Genomic DNA, 22265 nt, shown 5'->3' with positions numbered 1-22265 from the left:
AAGGAAATTTGTACGTATAATAGCACCTTTAATAGCAGAAAGGTCGATTGTTTTGTTAGAGTATGAGATTCTGGAGAAGCTTCCAGAAGACAGTTGAGCTGCAGGGTGCAGGAGACCAGTTCTGATAGGGAATATTGCCCTGGGCCTTTGCTTTTCTGGTACTTTGTCATGATTCCTGCCAGTGGGTGAATTCACTGGGAATGCTGAGAAAGGATTCAGGTATGACTGGGGGGCCTGTGAAAAACCAGCCCTGGTCAAAGAAACCCAACAGACTCTGATGGGGCTGGGTTATATTTGCAGGGACTATAGAGAAATGAAGGAGACATCAGGAGTGGAGGGGGTGGGCGAGTGGGAAGAGATGTTTTCTTCCCTCTTATCTACCACAGGAAAACTAACAACACATCCAGAGAAAATAGTCTTCATATTAGATAAGGGAGTTAGCTGTATTTCTGTGCCGAAATGGGCAAACACACTCAAGAGCCTTGGAGCACTATAGAGACAAATCTTTATTGTTGCTTCTCCCAGTATTTAATTTTTGACTGTTAAGGGACCTAGAAAGAGGAAATGGAAACCAGAAAGCTAAGCCAAAGGGAACTCTCTCTGGTCATTGAGGATTTGTGCTATTAACCTTTCCTAATAAACAGAGAAAATAGGGCCTTCCCCCTCCTCCCTTCCCCAGCGTATAGCATCTAGCACTTGGGGAGTGCCCTGTAAATATGAAGCAACCTCTCTGCCTATATTTATGAGGCAGTTAGATGCTGAATGGGTTGTCACATAACCCAATACTACATATAGAAGCCCCTGGCTGAAATGTATATGCAGTAGAGACAGATTTACAGCTGCCTTGAGTTTCCCTGTGAATTTCTAAGATTTATCTGAGCTTAAGGTCTCAATCTTGGTTTATGCTGTAGAGCATTCCTCAGAATTCACGCTAGAGCAGGATCTTGGGGCTAGTGCTGAATTTCCTTTGATGAACATATGCTTTTGGTCTCCTGTTTTCTCTGGAGGCTGTGACTGAAATGGAGGGTTATGGTTCTCATTTTGTTTTAGTCATTTAACAGTGGACCACTATCAAAAATCCTTTCTCTTAATTGGAGCATTTTGGGAAAACTAATGAAGGGAAAATTGTGTCCCTTAAAAACTGAATCACAGCTGTAGTGGTAGATAAGACTGACGTATTCAGTTCTTAGAAAGAGGCAATCAATGTTGAATGCGTCAGGTGAGTTCATTTCTCGAGCTCAGCTTTAATAGCTTATAAAGAAGATTGATTAAGTTCTTGTCTGATAGATCAATAGTAGAATAAAACTGTGCTTCCCTCTTTCCCTTCTTAAATGTGGATTCCCAATATGTTTAGAGGCAAAGAAAAGGCAAACATTTGTGCATTGTTTTTCCACTTCAACTTATTAATGGCAGCTATTATGAACAAGCACAATATTTTTAAGTTGCCTAGATTGCTGTATTTTATATTAAACATTTGAGAAACTTCATTAGTTCATCCAACAAATAAGTCTGTTTCTGTCTGTGCCTATAAATGATTCTGGTATAGATAAAGGTAAAAGAGGTAACATTGAAGACTTAGGGAAACTTCATGGATTTACACCTTGAGATTTCAAATCTGCTGTCCTCTTCTGTGGAGTGGATATTAGCTTGTAAGTGTATGATAACTTTGTCTTGTCTGTTAGAATATATGAACAGAAGAGAAAGGTGACCAAAAAGCCTATTTTGTAATTTTATGGATGCTTTTATTTCAGTTTTACTTGATCATTGTATCATCATGTTTTAATCACTGTGAATTAAAATATGAACAGTGATCGTGGGTTTAATATTTAAAAGACAGTATTTTGTGATTATAGGCTAATATTTTCTCTGCTTAAAAAGTTTTATTAAAATGCTAGTAAGAGGGTGGATCTTTGCCTAATGTTCTTATCCCCATCACCACCCCTCCCCCAAATAAAAAAACAAAAACAACCCAAACTAAAGAGAGTGGGAGGAAACTTTTTGGAGGTCATAGATATATTTATGGCATAGAGTGTGGTGATGGTTTCACGGGTAAAAACTTGAAACTCATTAAGTTGTATACATTAAACATGCACAGCTTTTTGTATATCAAAAAAGACATAAATTGACTTTTTTAACAACTGACAAAATATTCTCCATGGTACGTGGGTATTTCTCAAGCTATCAGAGCTTTTTGGCAAGGCGTACTTGCTTATGCTACAGAGGGAGTCTTTTCAGTGTGACCCATAATCTTTTTTAATATAAACATTTTGTAACTCCTCTTATTATCCTGAGATAAAATTTATATTTAATATAACTTACTACACACATACATTTTTAAATAATTAGCATAGTCCCCTAACTGTACTGTAAAGGGGAAGGAAAAGGAGCATGATTTCCATAAAACAATGTGTATTTTAGGATGTGAAGACTTGGCAGGACTAGACAACAAGATGTTGCAAAGTTGGCTGAGGTGTGTATGATTGATCAATCACCCATTTGTATGATCACCATGACTGACCGGTGCTGGCAGGCTATTCAGACACAGGGGTGGCTTTGTCATCCATGAAGTGCATCACTAAACAATGAATAATTCTTGGTAAAGTTATGAACAAAGCAGTGTATAATCTTGTTTGATCACATAGTGGTTGCATTCCCAGAAAATTTAGTGTATGTTAAATTTTTGGTAGAAATTCTTTGTGTTTATGTGTAAAATGGGGTTATACCCTTAGCTCAAATAATTATAAGTGGGTTTTCAACTATGTGAATGTATTACAAGACAATAGAAAATTATTCAGCATGAAGGTTAGTGTTTTGTTAGATATTGGATTGACTCACTTATTGCAGCATATTTAGCCTCCCTGGTCTTCACCCACTAAATGCCAAAAGGACCCTCTTCATCATCATAACTACCAAAAATGTCCCTGGGTTTTCCAAAATGACAACTAGGACTTTCCTTTGAAAACCACATGATTAGAGGTGAGTACTGCTCTATTCTATATAAGAAGAGAGATAAGTGGACTCTACTCCAAGCTAAGTGTCATTGAGTCTTTCATATTTGGGCTCAATTGCAGTAAATAGGTTAAAATCGTGTGAATATAAAATATGATCTTTATCAAAAGCTTTATTTTGGACTTGAAGGCACTTGAAATTGTAACAGATCCTCTGATGATGAGCATGTGACCATTTTTAGATAAGCAATTTTGGGGAGAAGAAATATTTTTGGGGGGAATTGTACTAAGAATATCCCCCCAAATTTAGCTAATAAATTGTCATACGCTCAACCAAAATCATTCCTTAACTGTGAAATGAAGTGAAAAGGACACTAAGACAAAAATGTACAGCATAAGGCTTGTGTTGGGGACAGACTTCCAGTCACAGTGTGGGACAAGCTGGATTAATTAGGACGCAGACTCTGAGACAGTGCTATGTGTGTGGGGTGTTTGTAAGAGAATGCCCAGGAGACAGATTCCTGTGCAGTCAGGACAGAGAGCAAGGAGGAATCAAGCTGTGGCACAGGTTTAATATCTACTTAGGATGACCTAAAAGAGAGTTCTAGAGGTAGGTTGGCCTCTCAGAGATGGACCTGGGTGGCCGGATGTTTGTAGTTCTTATAGGGACCCATCATTGGATGGGGACTGCTCCAAATAAAGGAGTGAACTTGAGTAAGGCCACTGTTTAGAAGTGAGGTGATCCCTGGAAGAGCTAATCGAAGAGTGTGCTAACAGCATACCCAGCAGCTGGGCCAATAATTTGTCCTTTACTGAAGGGGGGTATGGATGGCATATCACAGTATTTACCACACAGGTAAGGTCATCTGTCCAACTGGAGTCCAAAACTCCAGGCTGGCAGATACCCATGGAGTGCCGTCTGTTGCCTAGGAAGCTGTGGCCCCAAGAATCTCCGGTATGTCATATTAAAAGAAATATATATCATTGTCATTATTCCAGAAAGATGTAGCTGTACTGAAAGAGGGACTGCAAGTATAGAAGAAGAGTCCAGGCCCCAGGAGCAGAATATTGGTCAGAGACCCAGGTCTAGGCCTCAGGCAGCTAAGCTGAAGCTCAGGGCAAGGCTCTCTAGCCCCAGAAGAGAAAAAAGGGACCAAGGAGTTAGAATGCTTTCTGGAAACTGAGGCAGAAGGGTAGTCGTATGGCCTGGACAGAGATCACAGGTTTTGGGAAATAGGTCCTGTATCAATGAGAACACCCAAGGATCCTAATGTCGGGGAGGGATTTAGGCCCTATTTAGGCCCTCAACAGTGTTTGAGTCAGGATTGGCTCAAAGTTTGCATTCTGGGCATCACTGAAGATTTTTATTACTGTTAGGTGAGGTGAAATGGGCAGCAACTAAGAGAAAGGAGAAATGCTTTATAATGTGCACAAAAATGAACAGTGGAATTCATTGAGTTTTGAAGATGCAAGTTTTGGTTATAGTGATAGTCTGAACAAAATGGCGTGTCTGGGTCATTTTCAGAGGATTTGGAAAAGCCAAATAGCTCTCATCTCAAACTAGAAAAACCTGAGATCTGTGTCTTATAAGAGAAGTGACAGTGGAACAGGAAGGCAAAAGATGAAACTCCAACTTGAATGTTTCTCCTTTTGGTCGGCATACAATCCACATTCCTCTGTCTGGATTTTTAGGTCCTGCACAATTTTGTTTCACCCCCTTGTGCTGCTAAGACCCTCACATGTGCTAAGCCCACTGCTTCTTCCTGGGCCACCTTCTTTGTTGCTCCCCCAGCCCTTTACCCCTCCTGTCCCTCCCATCTTTTTAAGGCTCATTTCAGATTACACCTTCTCCATGGAGATGACAACATCAGCTCTCCTGCTGTTGTCTGGCAAAGCTTAGTGGTTCCCAACTTAGCTTCTGGATACTGGTTTTATCTTCCCAGCTAAATAGATTGCAATCCTCTTGAAAGGATCCTCTCAGAAGTTTCTCTTGTATCCGTCCCAGTGCTCAGAGAAGGGCAGGCCACCAGGTGGCTGCTGGGTAAACAGTTAAAAATTAATTGATTGTACTGACGCACAACAGCATATTCCAATTCATGTTTCCTGAGATAATGACAGGGTGTTGTTTTTAAAAATCTACTTCTAAGATGTCATGTTTTCTTATATCTGAGGTTAATGAAAATACCTCACCTCAAACCTATAGAAATATGAGTTCCTATTAGTATACTCTCCTTCCTCTTTTCATGAATATGTTTTCACTGCAGTCAAGATTCTGGGTCTCCCTGGGAATTGATTCCTGTCTTCTTCCAGTGTGGCAATGCCATCTGTGAATCTCTCCAAGAGAAGCCACCTCTCCTATGGCCGTGACCCAGAGGGCACTGTGGTAGGTCTGGGGCAACACTAGTTATGCTCAATGGTATTTCTATTGTGTAGAATCTGAACTTTAAGAGTAAGAGGCCATCTTTTGCTCATATCTTGTTTCATCTGTGTTATTTAATTAGAGATTGCCTAGTATTATTAAAGGCCTCTTCTCTTGGACCAGATGCTGTTTTTTAAAGGAAAATCCCATAAACACCTATATCCTACAAATATAATTCCTATTTGAGAGACCATAATAATATGAAAATTGTTTTCAATTCTCTTGGATGATTCATTACTCTTATGTAAACCAGAAATTTAAAATCTTTGATATGTTTACTTAAAGTCTAAAAAGAGGAGCTTGTTTTTAATTCAATAGAATTGTTTAAAATATCTACCTTTTAAAGCTGTCATGCTAATCTTCACATTTTACTTTAGTTATTAATAACATTACATGTATATATTATGTGTAAATGTGTAAGTATGTAATATTATTTCAAAAATTTTAAACAATGCTTCTCACTCATGAAACAGATATGTATAAGTGCCTACAGTGTTCCACTTATTTAGGTACTAGAACTACAGAATAAATAAAAAATAAAAGTAAATAACAAATAAAAACAACTTGAAAAACACTCTTATACTGGACTCATTGATAATGTAATCGTATTGTATTTTTCTAGGCAGAGATATTTTAATACTTGTTCATGTATAGCAGAAAGAGTAACTACTTTTATTTGGTGGGTTTGTAATCTGCAAAGTTTATTCAAATCCCAGTAGTGGAGACTGGCATAAGTGGTGGGAAGAGTGGTGGGTTTGGAGTTTTCCATAGCTTTGGGATCTTGATCTCTACTTCTACACACTCCCATTTACCAAAAGCTCACTAAGTGCCAGGCATTGTGATAAGGCTTTTATATGTATTGTCTCACTTAATTCTTACAACAGCCCTATCAAGTGGGTACTATTATTCCAACTGTATAAATGTATAAAAGAAGAAACTTTGGGTTAAATAATTTAAAAAACTTGCCTGAAGTCCTGCTAATAATAAGGGGAGTAGCCCTTATTTAAGCATACTAGATGTAATATCTAATACCAATCTCAGTCTTTCTCCTAAAATATGTTAAAATCCTAAATCCTTCATCACTGTGGCCAACGGAGGGCTTTTGACAGCCTGAAGGGGTCTTTCCAACTGTCTCAAACTGGATTTGTCTCCTTGCTTCAGGGCCTCTGTTATTGAATGTGTAGGTTTTATTTTGTACCTGCTTAAAGTGGGGCTATAAATAATACAAGGGTTTTTTTCTTTTCCTCTGTTTCCTTCTCCCCTTTTTCATCCTCAGACCATCTGCATCACCCTTCCCCCTACTATGTCACTAGTAGTAGTAACCTGCTTGTATGCACTGTGCCTTTCTCCATGTTCATATAATCATATATAAACTTGCATGTGTCCTTTGCTTTATAAAAATCAGATCACATTGTATAGATTTCTCAAGTTGTCACTTGGCATTGGGAAAAGAAATTCCTCTAATTCAGCTGATCTTCAACCATTTCCTTACTTGAAGGTGTTTCCCTTGTTTCCAATTCTTTCTCTCAGTAAACCACTTGTTACTGATGATTTTTTTTTGTTTTAGACTGATTCCCAGGAATAGGATTACTGGGACTAGGTTATATACAATTTAATTTTTATAGATCTGTCTGGATTATTTTCAGAAAGTTCTGTAACAATTCACATTTCTAGCAGCTATTTGTGTTACTGAGCAGAAAGAATTCCTCCACCTAGTGCTACCAGAGCCAAACACTAAATACCAAGAATTGCAGGGGAGAAATTAGAGTCAAAGTCCATTTATTTGTAGAGTGCTAAGCAAGGAGAACAGAAAAGCTATGTCTCAAAAGCCCTACCTTCCCCATCCAGGATTCAGGTGTGTTTTTAAGGGTGTAGGTCAACAGGTCTGAAGAAGTGCTGGTGGGACAAGTTTTAATTGGAGGGTCTTGGAGCTTGGCCACCCACAGTAAGGGGCATCGCCACTGGATCCTTCTGGACAATACACCCTTCACTTCTGAAGGGTTTCCATGTTCAAGTCCCGATCATGTCTCAGTCTTTTTGTTTTGTGTTTGGGAAAGTGGGTGAGACTTTGGTTTTTGGTATAGCTGGAGGTCAAAGTTCTCTCCTTTGCACAAGCTCTGGCTGAGTGACTTGTGGTTTTGGTCTCTGAAAATCAACTCAGTATTTTGTTAAACAAGATAGGATCGCTTTGAGCTGATTCTGCAGTTACAGTTGTTAAATGTAACCATTTTCCTGAATCTTCACCAAAAGTAGATGTTACTTCTTTGTTTAATTTTTCCAATCTGATGGACATTAAATATCTCATGGAATTAACACTTCTTTCTGCCTACTAGGGAGGTTGAACATCTTTTTATAAGGTTATTGGGCATTAGAATGTCCTCTTTGTGAAATGTCTTTTCAAACACTTGCCTTCTACATCTATTGGATAGTATTTTTTTAATTGAGGTAAAATTTATATAACATGAAACTAACCATTTTAAAGTGAACAATTTTTTGGCGTTCAGTACATTCAGTGTTGCACAGCCACACCTCTACTAGTTTCAAAACATTTTCATTGTCTCAAAAGAAAACCCATACCTGTTAACAGTTACACCCCATTTCTCCCTCCCCACAACCCCTGGCAACTACTGATCTGCTTTCTGTCACTATGGGTTTGCCTGTTGTGGATATTCCATACAAATGGAATCATACAATATGTGACCTTTTGTGTCTGGCTTCTTTCACTTAGCATAATGTTTTCAAGGTGCATCAGCATGGGTGGTATGTCTTTCTGTTATCAATTTGAAAAGCTATTTGTGGATTCTAGATTTTAAAATTTTTATGCCATCTGCATTGCAAAATCTTCCTTAGTATATTATTTGCCAATGGATTTTGTTTATAGAGTTGTTATACAAAAGACTAATTTTTACACATTCAGATACATATGTCTTTAATCTCTGGGTTGGCAATTCAGTGTCCTAAAGTTTATTCTAATATTTTTATTGGTTAGATTTACATTTAAATTTTTAAGCAAACTGGAATTCTAGTTTATGATTTATATTTTTCTCATAGGGATGGCTACAGTTATCATTGTTATTTTTTAATAAATGATCTTTTCTTTACTTGATTGAAATCACATCTTTCTGTATATTAAATTCCTGCTATTGACTTTTTTTGTTTTCTCTAGTGTGTTCCACTGATCTATTTGTATGCCGCCAATACCATACTATTTGATTAGTGTTTTGTATTATTCAGAGTTTTCTTTCCCTGTTACATTTTTTCCTGAGCTTATATTAACATACCTATATATTTTTTATTATAGTCAAGAAAAATTGCTTTGTTTTTTTAATTGTGGATTTTAAAAGCAATAAATTTAAGAATTCATTCTGAAATAAGTGACTAAATAATTTCTGTACATTTATGTTTGCTAAATTTGTAACTTGTAATCCTGATTAGCAAGAAAAGATTGGTACTTAACTCGTTTCATCTGAGGGAAAATACAGAGATAAGCCCCTTTCTATCAAGTCTCATATAAATCATTAGTGTTTTATACCCAATCCAGCACCACTGCATTAATCTGTGAGTGTGTTGAATGAAAGTGTAGAATGATACACAAGCTTTCCTGGGAGAAGCTATGTGTAACTTGCTTACAGGTGATTCCTTGAGGAGCCTGTCACTATGCATGGCTTTCTGTTCCTGGGTCACTAAAGGCCATTGAACTCCTCACCTATGAAGCATTTGTAGGCAACCATTGTGTGCCTCTTTACCGGGTAAGACCCAGAAAAGACATAACTTGTTTCAGCTTTGAAAATCAAAGATAACTTTTACTTTACTAAAATACGACACAATCTCTATCCTTGAGAAAATCACAGCACATTTGGGGAAATATAAATATTTATAATTATATCTAAATACATCTCAAGTCAACATCTTTATACACATATACACACATATATCCCAGCAATAACTTACATTTGAATAGCATGGCTCTTTATAGTTCAGAAGGTATTTTCATAAAAAATGGTTGGATTAGAATGTACATACAACATTGAGAACACTGTCCAGCAGCCGTTAGTGGCTCTGATTTACCAATGCTCAAAATAAGATGTTTAGGGTAAGCAAGGTCAAGATCCTTTCAAAAAAAAGATGATTTAATTCCTGCTGCTCTTTACCCGGGTTTATTCTTCATTGGAGCCTTTCTTGGTTCCCAGCACCAAAGCTATGGGCCGTTCTTTCCCCGCAGGAGTGAGGTATGTGGGAATTTAAGAGATAGTTGTATTGTATAGTATGGCTTGTTCTTGGGGATGGAGATCCAGCAGAAAACAAGACCTCCATGGTCCCCACCTCACAAAGTGGGTGTGATATGATATGATCTTGTATTTGAGGGGAGGTATATCTAGGACTGGGAAGGCAAGATAATAAACATATAAACAAACAATTGGAACTGTGATAATTATACTGATGAATAGTATATGGTACCCATGATATTTGACCTGGCCTAGGTGGATAGCAGTGTGAACTTCTCTGAGGAAGTGATTGTTGAACTGAGAATGCCACGGTTTGGGGGAAGCATTGAGGAGGAGGGGAAGCCTTAATGCAGGATGGAGCTGGAACATTGAAGGATATGAAAAAACAAAGGTGTAAAGGAAAGGCTGGAATATGAATAGCAAAGTTGGTTTGAAATAAAACCAGAGAGTGAGTCAGGGCAGGATTCTGCAGGGCTTGTGGGTCACAGTGAAGATTTTGGCAGTTGCCCCTGGAGGAGTGAGAAGCTTGGGAGAGACATGTTTGTCCTGACTTCTCTGACAGGGCGTGAAGTTCTCTGAGTTTATCCTGAGTTCTCTGTCAGGTAAAAGCCTGATAGTAGCGGTGAGGTGAGAACTTAGGGTGACTGGGACTGGATTATTAGTAGTAGAGATGGAGAGAAAGGAAAAGATTTGAAAAGCATTTGGGAAACTGAATTCACAGGTCTTAGCAATTGATTCACGGTGTGGAGAAGATGTCAAAAATGTCTCCCAATCATTGACTTGGGCATGAGGGGAAGATTGCGTGATCTAATTTAGTAACAACTTCATGAAAGGGTCTTGAAAATTATTTTGGTTCTTTATAGGTGCAAAAGGAAGAAAAAAATGAATGTGCCCCTGTAGGAATTCAATTGGTAACGATATACCAAACATTTGCTTTGACTAAAGAAAGCTATAGTTATATAGAGCTGACATGAATATGATACACTATTGATAATAAAATGGAGGTCCTGCCCTCCATAAAAGTTGAACTAATTATTATACACTTGCATGTTCACTCATGTTATTTATTATTTTCTACTTAAAATCATTATTTTTATTGCAAAAGAGGCATAATTTTACTCTCAGCCTATAAACCTTACTGTAACTTATCTGTATCTTTCAGCACAGAGCCATTTTTGTCCCTTTAATAAGTGTAGTAATTTACATTGGCTAATGGTATAACTATGATAATTAGCACAAATGTAGTTGCATTCTTAACCACTGCCTTATTATAACAATTTTAAGTCTTGTTATTTTTTCCTGGTGGAGCAGAGCTTATGATTAACCATGATTTTTTTTTTTTTGCTATATATAAAAAACTTTCGCTTGCTTTATTTCACTTCTGGCCCAATCTAGTCAGCAAAACTTTACATGTAGTTTGGAGATTTTAATCACTACTGGGTGAAATTGGATACCTTGCATTTTTCTTTTGGTTCTAGATTTATTTGAGTTTTCTTCCTAGATCTTTTGCTACCGGGCTAGTGCATGCAGTTTTTCACAGCAAAAGGAAAATTAAGTTATTTTTTTCAATTATACCATGATAGATAGCTGCAGAGGATTTATTGTTAATGATTAAAATTCTGAATACAAATTATAGTGAACTCTGTTATCTGAAATGATTATAAAATAAAATACTTTGACCAAATGCTCATGTCTACATATATTCATATATATTTATGGAAAATTAATCTTTTACTAATCAGAGACAAACTAACTTCCCTTAAAACTAAAACCAAGTTTAACTGTACTTTGGCTTTTGAGGAGTCAGAAGTTGTCTCAGGACTTTCCAAGCCCTGACCAGGGCATGCCATCCATCACTCCAGGCTCCATTATGCTTACTCTATAAAGTTGCAAAGTATTCAGTACTATAACTGTTAACTGATGCTGGTTTGTGTCAGTTCAAATGCCAACAGGATTCTCCAATCTGAGGTGTGGTGAAGAAGGAAACTTCATTTAATGTGAACGGCTCAATGGTAATACAGCATGGCTGTGAAAACAGCATGGCTGTGAGGCTGCCCTGGGGCCAGTCCCCTTCACAGTGAAGCAGCTCTGCTCTGTGATGGTTTGCTCAGCTTTGTCCCACTTCACAGGGGTCTGCATGATCTGCGCTGCTCCACACTAGTCTGCAGCTGGGCAGCCACAATTTTCAGTCTTAAGTGTAAAGTACACTCCCAGTGCCAGATGGAGAGGAAAGCTGGCTTATATAGACAGAAGTCCCTACCCTTGGTCCCTGATGGGTCAGTATGGAGCCATTCTGATTGGTCAGAGATTTGCCGCTCTGTTTAAATGGGCAAAACCGCAGTCCTATTGGTTAAAATAGGACTCCAGGAACTCCTTTATAAGGGCTGGCTTAGATGGTAGAAACACAGTGCAGGCAGACAGTTTAGCTCAGAGGCTTCTCTGGGAAGTGCAGCTTGTGTGAGAGGTCCCTGTGCAGAAATGGCTGCTAGGCCTCTGCCCTTTTTTTTTTTTTTTTTTAATTTGAGCCCAGTTAGCCACCAGAAGCCCTTCTTAGGGGAAGGGAAGATATCCTTCCTTCTTTATCCCTCTTCTCCCCTGATGCCCCGCCCTTGAAGTTCACATACTACCATTTGTAGTATTCACAAAGTGGGGGGCCTTGCTCAATATATCAGATCTTCAATATCTATTTCCAAGATAGAGCAAATTTCTCAACTCTTTTAATAAAAGCACATTCTAAAGGTGTGAATAAAGTGTTGAGGCTAGTGAGGCCAGGTCTAGAAGGTAAAATGGATAGTTAAAATAATTAAAATGTAAGGTTTTAACTTTTTATTTTATTTAAAAGCCTAATTACCTGGATCCTAAACTACCGGAACCATTAATTAAGTGGATTGTTTTTCAGCACTGACCTTTTCCACCTTAGGGCTAGGGTTGTTCAAATTCAAATCCACCTTGTCATCTTCCTGCTGCCCCAGATCACCAGTGATCAAGAGACCTTTCAAGCTTGCAAATTATGAAAAAATATTAAATTATGTTCAATTTATTTTACCCAAGTCAACCATAAAACTTACTAATAATGTACCTTGAATATTTCCAATTTGGACACCATTATTTAATTTAAAGAATTTGGTAAAAGAAACAAACACAAGAACAAAACACATTTGTTTCATTGACTTATAAAATGCAGAAAAATATAATACCTTTTAAAAGTTATCCAGAGATAAATAGTTATATTTCCTCATCTCTTTGACTCATGAATCTCAACTTACATGGAGATTACAAGGCACAATAACAGCAAAGCTGCTTGCTGCATTGCTCTTTTGGTGCAAGTTGTACCAATTTATGTGACTTCTTCATGACTTTTTTTCTTAATCGAGTGAGCTTTTATATAGATCAAATAATTGCATCCATTTTCTTCATTGTTTTTGTCTCCCTGAAGTTGCTTAAAGAAAGGTCGTCACAAATGCTATGAACAGTGAGCAGCAAGGCCATGTTTGTGAGACACCTTTGTAAACTGTCAAGGGCTCACAGATACATTAATACTGAGAACATGTCAACAGTGGGTGTTTTGAACAAGGCTGATGGTTGAGTGTTCCCTAAGTGCCGACTGGGAACCAGGGAAGCAACTTTCCTGGAAGAGACTTTCTAGTACTTTAGCTTCTGCGTTAGTTTGAATCTGCTCATCAACTCTGCTGAGATCTTGCCCATTGTCTGTCCTACTTCACTCTCTAATAATAGCCTGGTGTATTTTGATGGAGAACCTACCAAACATGTTAAATTTCAGACCAACAGGTAGCCAGTCAGCCACCACTGTCTTTGAGATGTTCTTTCTACATGTTGATTTTGTTTTGCCTCCTTCTACAAGGCCCAACTCCAGATGGATTTCTTTCAGAAGGCGTGTTCCTCACTATTCTGACATGGAAGACCATTGCTTCAGTGGCTCTTAACATTTGAACTTTTGTTGGCAATAAACCTAACAGTCTTGTGACAGCTCCCCTTTTGCCTCCTGGAATTGTACTCAGACCCATGTATTTTTAGGTAATTTTCAGGTCTATAACTTACATTCACTTTCATAGTAGAAAATTCTTTAGGTCCAAAAGGATACCTTTATATAACTTTGGATGCTTCACAGTGCTCAGGAACCATGAAAATATATAATCAGTTCTGTTTTTGTTGATTTGATTTTGATCACCAAAGAGATATTCATAAAGCTTCTTGTACTTAGAAAATATCTTATTTGTTTATTTACTTTTTTTTTACTAAAGAGGTTTTCTTTTTATAAAAAGTGTGCCATGTGGTGTGGACAGAGGAAAGATACAGTAATAGTTTTTTCTTGCAGTTCTCTCTGGGATTGATTTTCAGTTAGACTGAGGATAGTTAAAGTGGATGGGCCTCATAGGATATTTAAACTCCCTGTAGCTATATGAATAATATTGTGTGTTTGGGGACTTTTTTCCCTTTATGTGGAAAGAGTCCATAATTTTTATTAGATTCTCAAAGGTTGTAAGTGACTCAAAGATAGTTGAGGGTCATTGAATTAGAAGATTCCTGCAGAACTGGTTTTACTAGTAAAGATGTGTAAGCTGAAATACTCAGTAACAAAGCTGGCATCAAAGGCTTTTTTGTCTGGATGTTGATAGTACTACCAAAGAAGGTTACTCTGAGTATTACCTTAGCTCTTATCTTACTTTACCATATAACATTTATATATATATATATTTTTTTTAATTCATAAAAATTCAAATTTATAAATTGAGTGATGTTCACTTTATGAAATGATTAGGTCAGGTTTTGTTTAAATATGAGTTCCCCTACATATTTAAAATTACTTCCTTTATGTGTCACTTTTCAGAAGCATATGTTCTTTGCTCTGGACAAAGTACACCAGGAATTCTATACTTTTCAGTGTAATAAAATTGCCCATAATAGGCTGCCTCTTTGCATGGGAGAGACATGATTTAAAATGTGAGTCTCACAGAAGTGAAGGTGTTTCTGATTTGTCTTGTTTTTGTTTTTTAATTGTATCTGAGACCTCACATCAAATACAGCACTGGCCTCATAATTGGTGGCTGACTAAACCCTGTGTGCCTTGACTATCTCTGTTAACATACCAGTCACATGGTGATTCTTCTAATACTCCAGCCTCACAGTTCCTTGACCTCCTCTCCCACAGCAGCTTGTTGCCCACCCAGCCTCAGCCATGATCGCACTCCATACCAGTGGTTCTCGAAGTGTGGTCTAAAGACCAGCAGACTCAGCATCACCTGGGACTTACTAAAAATTCAAATTTTGGGGCTCAGCCCCAAACCTATTGAATCAGAAACCCTAAGAGTGAAGTCCAGCAATTCCTTTAAAATCCTTCCATGCTTTTGCTTCCATTTTTCACCAAAATATTTTTTGTCAAAGTCACCAATGAGCTCCATGTTGCTAAATCCAAGGCTCCATTCGCAGCCTCTGCTACTGTGGCCTGTATGCAATATCGAACATAGTTAATCAGCTCTCTGCTTCTTGAAATACTTTCTGTGGGCTTTGAGAACATGGCCCTCCCTTGAGGGAGGGAAGGGGGCCAAGTTTGAGTACTTGAGCCTCCCTTTCTTACTTGCCATTTCTTGTTAGTCTCCTTTGCTGGTTTATCCCCATCTTCCTGACCTCTGAATATCGGGTTATTCCTAGGCTCAGTCTTCAGCCCTCATCACTTCTCTCTCTCTCCTGACTCCCCAGCTGACATTATCCAGTGACATTCATGGGTTTATATATGATTTATGAGCTGATAACCCTAAAACCTAATTCAGCCCAGACCACTCTTCAGAACTCCAGACATGTATATGCATCTATTTGTTATCTGCACTTGAATACCTAATAAATTTCATTAGTGTATCATGTTCCAAAAAGAAACCTAGACTTTTCCACCCTGTCCACCAAACCTGCAATCTTCTGAGTGTTAGTTAGAAACAACTCCATCCTTCCATTTGCTCAGGCCACACACTTTGCAGTCTGCAGTCATCTTTGTCCGTCCCACCCCATTCTCTCTCAGTCTGTAGTCAGTCCATAAGCAAGACCTGTCAGGTCCACCTTCAGTTTGCATCCTGGACAGGACTCCTTATCACCGACTTTACTTCTACCCACCAGTCCACTCTCACTTCCTGCCTGGATTGTTGTAGGAGCATCCTAATGTGCCACCCTACCTCTGTCCTTCTCTCTGCCATCTAAGATGCTGCTGTCGACCCAACAACCAGGGTCATCCTATTAAAAAGTAAATTGTGTCATATTAGTTCTCTTCTCAAACCCCTCCCAGAACTTCTAATTGTATCAGAATAAAATCAAGTTCCTTACTGAGGCCACTTGGTCCTATATGACCTTGCTGCATTTACAAACCCTTCTCTGTTTTCGCTGATCTCTCTGTCTTCTACTTCCTTCGCTTGCTCATTCTGCTCCAGCCAAACTCGGTAAACCCAGTGCTGCTTCAGGATATTGCTTCTGTTGTTTCCTGTGCTTTGAATGCTCTTTTCAGAGATATTTACTTTGTCTTGCTCCCTCACTTATTTAAGGTTCCTTCCTTCCCCAACTACCCTATTTAAAAGAGTAATATCCCACATATACTCGCTTTCTCTTTTACCCCAGCTTTATTGTTCTCCACATCACTTATCACCATCTGACATATTATTTAGGCTGAACCGCATGAACTTGTAGATAATGACCATTTTTGTCCTACAGAAATTGCCAGTGCATGGAGTTCAGGCTAATTCATATTTCTTATTTATTTGTAAGCTCTGTGATAGAAGAAACTTTTTCTGTTTTGTTCTCTCTCATAGCTCCAGCTCATAGAATAGTGGATGATACATAATAAATACTCAGTAGATATCCATAGAATAAAATAAATGAATGAATCAGCAATACTTCTAAGGTACCTGCAGTGTGCTGTTCAGGTTTCAGTCCATGTATCAATCTTTTTCCTGTCTTATCTCTATATGTAAAAATGAATCATCATTTTCAGCTAGTAACTAAATTAATATGCAGTAGGGATGAGTCCAGGGGAACGGTGTAATTATTTGAAAGAGGTATGTGATATAAATTAAAATCTGATGTGTTCGTCTAATCTATTTATCTAATATAAATATTTGCAAGTTTCATATAATGTTAATTTCACTAATTATGCTTTTTTACTAAGACCACTAGTATAAGTTTGGATTTTTATGTCCTGAGCACATTTCATCTGAAAGTGGACGGGAGGTATGCTGAAAGGGCAGAACTGATGTGGGATTACACTATTGGTTCAAATGAATATTGACCAGATTTGAAAAGGAAAGGCTTTGAAATCATGAAAAGTGTGAACACCAGGGGGTAAATGCCTTTTTAAAATTTTATAGTAAGACTATTCTTTGAAAAGCCTGGTTGGAAAGAACCTGCAACCTTAGCAATGAAGTTCAGTTACAAAATTTAAGTTTGGGACTACACACAGGGGCACATTTTCACTGTTTATAATTTTAGAAAAGCATGTAAAGATGTGATTTAAAATGCCGAAATGTAATTTGAGGAAAAAGAATTAGAATAATAGATTTTTAAAACCACAAAAATGGTGACATTTTGTAAGGTAGTTAAAATTGCTGCATCCATTCTTTGAGCAAGTTAACTGAGGCAAAGGAGAAAGCAGTACATTTTCAGGAGTACGGCACACACTGGGCAGAAGATCTGGGATGAGAGCCCAAAAGTCCCGTCTTCCTGCCTCAGCGTTTTGCGTTCAAAATATTGCAATCTGTTACCTAGTGGATGATTAGTGTGTAGAACTGAGTGCTTTAATTTTGCTATAGCAAAAAGTAATGTAGAAAGAGCATGGGCTGTGATGGAGACAAAATTTGTCTAAATAAAAATATCCTAGGTTAATTAGTAAAATGGCAGGGACATTATGAAAAACAAGAGAGGCACATAAATCTCTTTCAAAAATATTAAATATTTTAATATTCACTCATGAAAATCTTTTAATGTAATTCTCATGTATTTATAGAAATGACTAATACTATGTTTAAAACATGATTTTTTTGCCACTGAGCTAACATTACTTTTTATCGTTATATCTTTGAATATTATATTACTTCTCTGACCTAGAACATTTCACATAAAAGAAAAGCTAAGTTCAGAAAAGAACAATTCAGATCATAAAAAGATGTGATTATCCATGAAAACAGATATGATTAAAACAGTGTGTGCTGTTTAAATGAATTAGGAGTCATCACGGACAGCTCAAGGAAGAAGTCTCCCATCACACAGAGGCAGTTAGGAAGGCAAATAGGACTCCAGGGTACATTAAAAAAGGGAGAAAATAATGTGGAAGTATTAGGTTGATGTTACATCAAATAATGATACACTTTCATCTAGAATACCGAGTCTAATTTCAATCAGTGCACCTTAAGACATGTCAAGCAGAGAATGAAAATATTCAGAGCAATGGAGAAAAATGAGTAAATTGGGGAAGAATTTGTATAAAGGTAATGTATTTCTAAAGAAACAAGTTGTGTTAAGTGGTTAGGAACTTGTTTTCCCAAATAACATGATAAAGGACATTTTGGTAATTGGGTGATTGATGCTTATAACAAAATAAGTATCAGTAATAAATAAACCTAAACCAAAAATAAAAAATAGATAGTATTGTCTGAGAAGTGGGATGATACTTAAAACCAGTCTGGGATTTACAAAAAGAGTTGCTAATTTAAAAGAACTGAATAGGAAGCAGCAATGATGGGAGCAGAATGTCTGTGCTAGCGGCCTCCTTCTTTCCCAGGTCGTGTACTCACCTCAGTCCTCAGATGGTATGTAACATTAATTGTAGATTTATACCCTTTTATAGTGACACAAAAGTATAAAGTAAGGTCTCTTGCATGTGTGTTTTATCAGCATAAAAGAGGAACTTATAATAGAATATTACTAAATTTGGGGGATTAGAAAGAAAAATTCTTACCGTTCCTAACCAAAACTGATCACAGTTAGCATTTTGATGTATTTTCTCCCAACATTTTACCTATATATAGTGCTTGGTTGCTTTATTTTATATAGTTGTAATCATATCTATAATATGATTATACAATTGTTTTGTTTCTTTTCAACTTAACAAAAACATAGTCCAATGTTATAAGTGCTCAGAGATAATTTTGATATAATAATATTATATAACTACATGTACCACAATTTATGCAATTATTTCTATAAAACTGCTGATCCTTACATTGACAATTTAGTACTCTGAGATAAAATTATCAAGTGATTCATGAATAGGAAACGTTTAATAAAATGATAAGCTTAATGATCACGCAAGTTGTAAGAAGGAATGATTCCCATTTGCTATTTTTCACCTATATTTATTTTCAGTTGCATGTAGTCACATCAAGTTACCCTTGTCCTCTAGAGTAGAAACATCCATTGGGTTTCTATGATGGCCCCATTAGCTCAGCTCTGTGTGCAACTGGAAACTTAGCTAGTAGTTTCTGATAGTGGCTAACAGGGTTTATCATTCAAATAGTGATCATGCCTAGTTCTAAAGACAAATACCTGAGGAACAGAGATATTATCCCAAAGGAATTCTAGGTTTGGAGAACGCACATTATATAAAAGACTTTTTCACACTGCAAGGGATACTTTGTGTGTCTATTACCTAGAACTGAAAATGGCTAGAACTCACTCTTGTGAAGTGTGGGGCTTCATCTATGGAAGGAAATGGAATTAATTTATTTTTTCTGTAATATAGTTGTCATTTTATAACATGTTGGATTTATGTAGTTTGACTTGATGTATAAATTTTACTTCATTTATCCTCATGTACTAGTTATGACGATGAGTATTATCTTCATTTCACCACGAAGAAATAAAGTTTATGGTTGGAAGGGTAAAAGGAACTAGGATTAAATCCAAAACTCTTCATTGTGAACCTAGTTTACAGTTTTTATATATTAGTGTTTATATTGCAAGTGAAAATGATGAAGTAAGCTTGACCCTCATTGGATGAAATCTGAGGCATCCTTTGTTTTCTGCTTTTTTAAACAGGAAGATTAGTCTCATAAATCTATTGCTAATTTTAACTTCCTTTCAAAATGTAAAGCATGCTCCAGTCCTAGAAATTGGACTTGTATATGTCTAGATGTGTATATACCTGGCTGGACCAGTCCCGACTGTTTTCTTAAATATCCAATTACTTTCAATGAAGTTACTCATTAATACTCCCCCTTGAACCATTTGTAGTTCTGATTTTAAACATCACATGATTTTTTGCCTTTTCTATAAATTTTTAGGTTCAAAAATTTTTTATTCCTCTTTTCAAATCTATAAGGAAATTAGTAAAGATGAAAATTTGGGAAATTTGGAGAAACCAAGCTTATTTCAAAGGTAGAGTTAAGAGAATGGACTCAGAAGACGTGTTATTTCAAAAGCAAACAAAGATATTGAGAGAAGAGAGAGAGGGAGGGATGGAAATAGAGCAGAAATAGAGGAAACGAATAGTCGAATCTAAACATTTTATAGCTTTGAGTGGAGTGTTCTTTCCTCTCTTATGAAATGTCTTTGAAAAGGATTTGGGGCCTTGATTGCATGTTTAGGATGTCAGAGTACTAAGCAGGGGTAGGGGAATTCAGAGCCCTATTCTGTCTTGCTGAATATTGTAGCTTTTTTCTACCCCCCACTGGTAATTATAACCTTTGGAAAGATGAAAAAAAGAGTTTTGTGTTTTTTTTTCTTGGAGGATGCTTTTCTTTCAAAGATTGTGAGTTTGGAGAAGATCTTTAAACGAGGGGGTACTAGACATAAGAGTCTTTTTAAGTCCTTCTTATCCCAACATTTGAAAAAGCATTTTATTCATAAACCTTACACTTTTTTTTCAAAGGAGCCATTTAATTCATTATGGAGTAGTATGAAGCTGTTGAGAGAGATATAGCAGCTTGATTCATTTGAAATCACAGGACAAATAGACTTTAAAAAGCAAATGCATCCATTTTGACACTAATTATGTGTCTTTTACACATGCAGTATCTCATGTCACAAATTGCTCTCATTTGCTTCTCATTGCAGAATATCTCTGAAATGAGATGAGTGGAAAATGCCTTAAACAGGTGGATGTGAAATAGTTTGGGGGGCTATAAGGATTTTGGTGGGGGAGGGTTGGGTTGAGGAAGGAAAAAAATGAAGGTGTCTTAGAAGTCATTGGAATTCATAGGGAATTTGTTCAACGTGATGTTGATCCACGTGATAAGGTGGAATATATGGCTTTTCAAATAATATGTGTCTCCTTTTTAATCACGACAACAACATTGACATTGTGCTAAGTTTATTTTATTTGTACATATTGTCTTTAACCTAAAGATAAACCTATAAATATATTCCTATTTTACAGATGAAAAAACTGAGGCAGTTAGGAGTTGACCTATGCTGTTTCCAATAAGTGTATTTTCCTCAACACCACCAAGCAGTTAAATCAAGTCTGACCCTATCTACCTGGACATAGCATCAGACCCTGTTGGTTAAGGGCTCAATCCTATAAGACGTCTCCCCACTTCAGACGCCAGTCACAAGTCCAGGTTGTTACCTGTGCTTTTGACCAACCACAGACCCCTCCTTGGTTCAATTAATCTGTTAGAATGGCTCACAGAACTCAGTGGCATTAATTTACTAGATCACCAGTTTATTATAAAAGGATGTAACTCAGCCAGATGGAGGAGGTGTATAGGACAAGGTGTGGGGTGAGGGGGTAGGGCTCGGAGCTTCCATGCCCTCTCTGGGCATGCTACTCTCTCAGCACTTCCTTGTATGTGCTCACCATCCAGGACACTTATCCAATCTTGTTGTTCGGGAGTTTTTATAGAGCTTAATCTGAAGACTACCCCCCACTCCTCTTCCTAGAGGTTGCTTAGTTAGGTCAGAACTTTCTAACCGTCTATTCACTTGGTCTTTGCTTGCTGACCAGCCACATCCTGAGGCTATTTAGGGACCCCACACTAAGTCATCTCGCTAGCATGAAGTCAAAATGCACTCCTTTCCAATGACAAAAAACCACTCTAATTTCAGGAGTTTGAGGAGCTTTGTGCCAGGAACCAGAGGCAAAGACCAAATATATTACTGATTACACCACAGTACAGTATATAGTACATACTATTGATACATACTATGTACTAGGTACTATATATCCTATATCCTATACCTATATCCTATATTCTATATCCTATATACTATCTAGGTGTGTCCAACCTTTTGGCATCTGTGGGCCACACTGGAAGCAGATGCGTTGTCTTAGGCCACACATTAAATACATTGTGACACATAATCACACAAAAAAAATCTTATGTTTTAAGTAAATTTACAATTTCGTGTTGGGCCACATTCATAGACATCCTATATACTGGGGGCCACAGGTTGGACATCTATATACTATATACTATACACTATGTACTATGTACTATATATTAAATACTAATACTTGGGGGATTGATCCCTAGGGAGCTCTCTGGCCACATTTGTATCAGGACTCTTGAAATACATTTCTACCACTCTTGGTCTTCTAATTTGCTGAATTCTGTAGAATGCTTTATGAAAAACAGAAAGTTTACTGAAATCTACAGAATTAACCTGAGTTTGGCATCTTGCAATCCACTCTTGGATCTATTTAGCACAGGAGAAGAGCTTTATAAATGATGCAAGAGT

This window comes from Phyllostomus hastatus, unplaced genomic scaffold (genome assembly GCF_019186645.2).
Source record: "Phyllostomus hastatus isolate PE091 unplaced genomic scaffold, TTU_PhHast_1.1 phas_scaffold_78, whole genome shotgun sequence".
Lineage (NCBI taxonomy): Eukaryota > Metazoa > Chordata > Mammalia > Chiroptera > Phyllostomidae > Phyllostomus > Phyllostomus hastatus.
The sequence above is the reverse complement of the archived record's forward strand: the minus strand, read 5'-3'. Positions refer to the sequence as shown.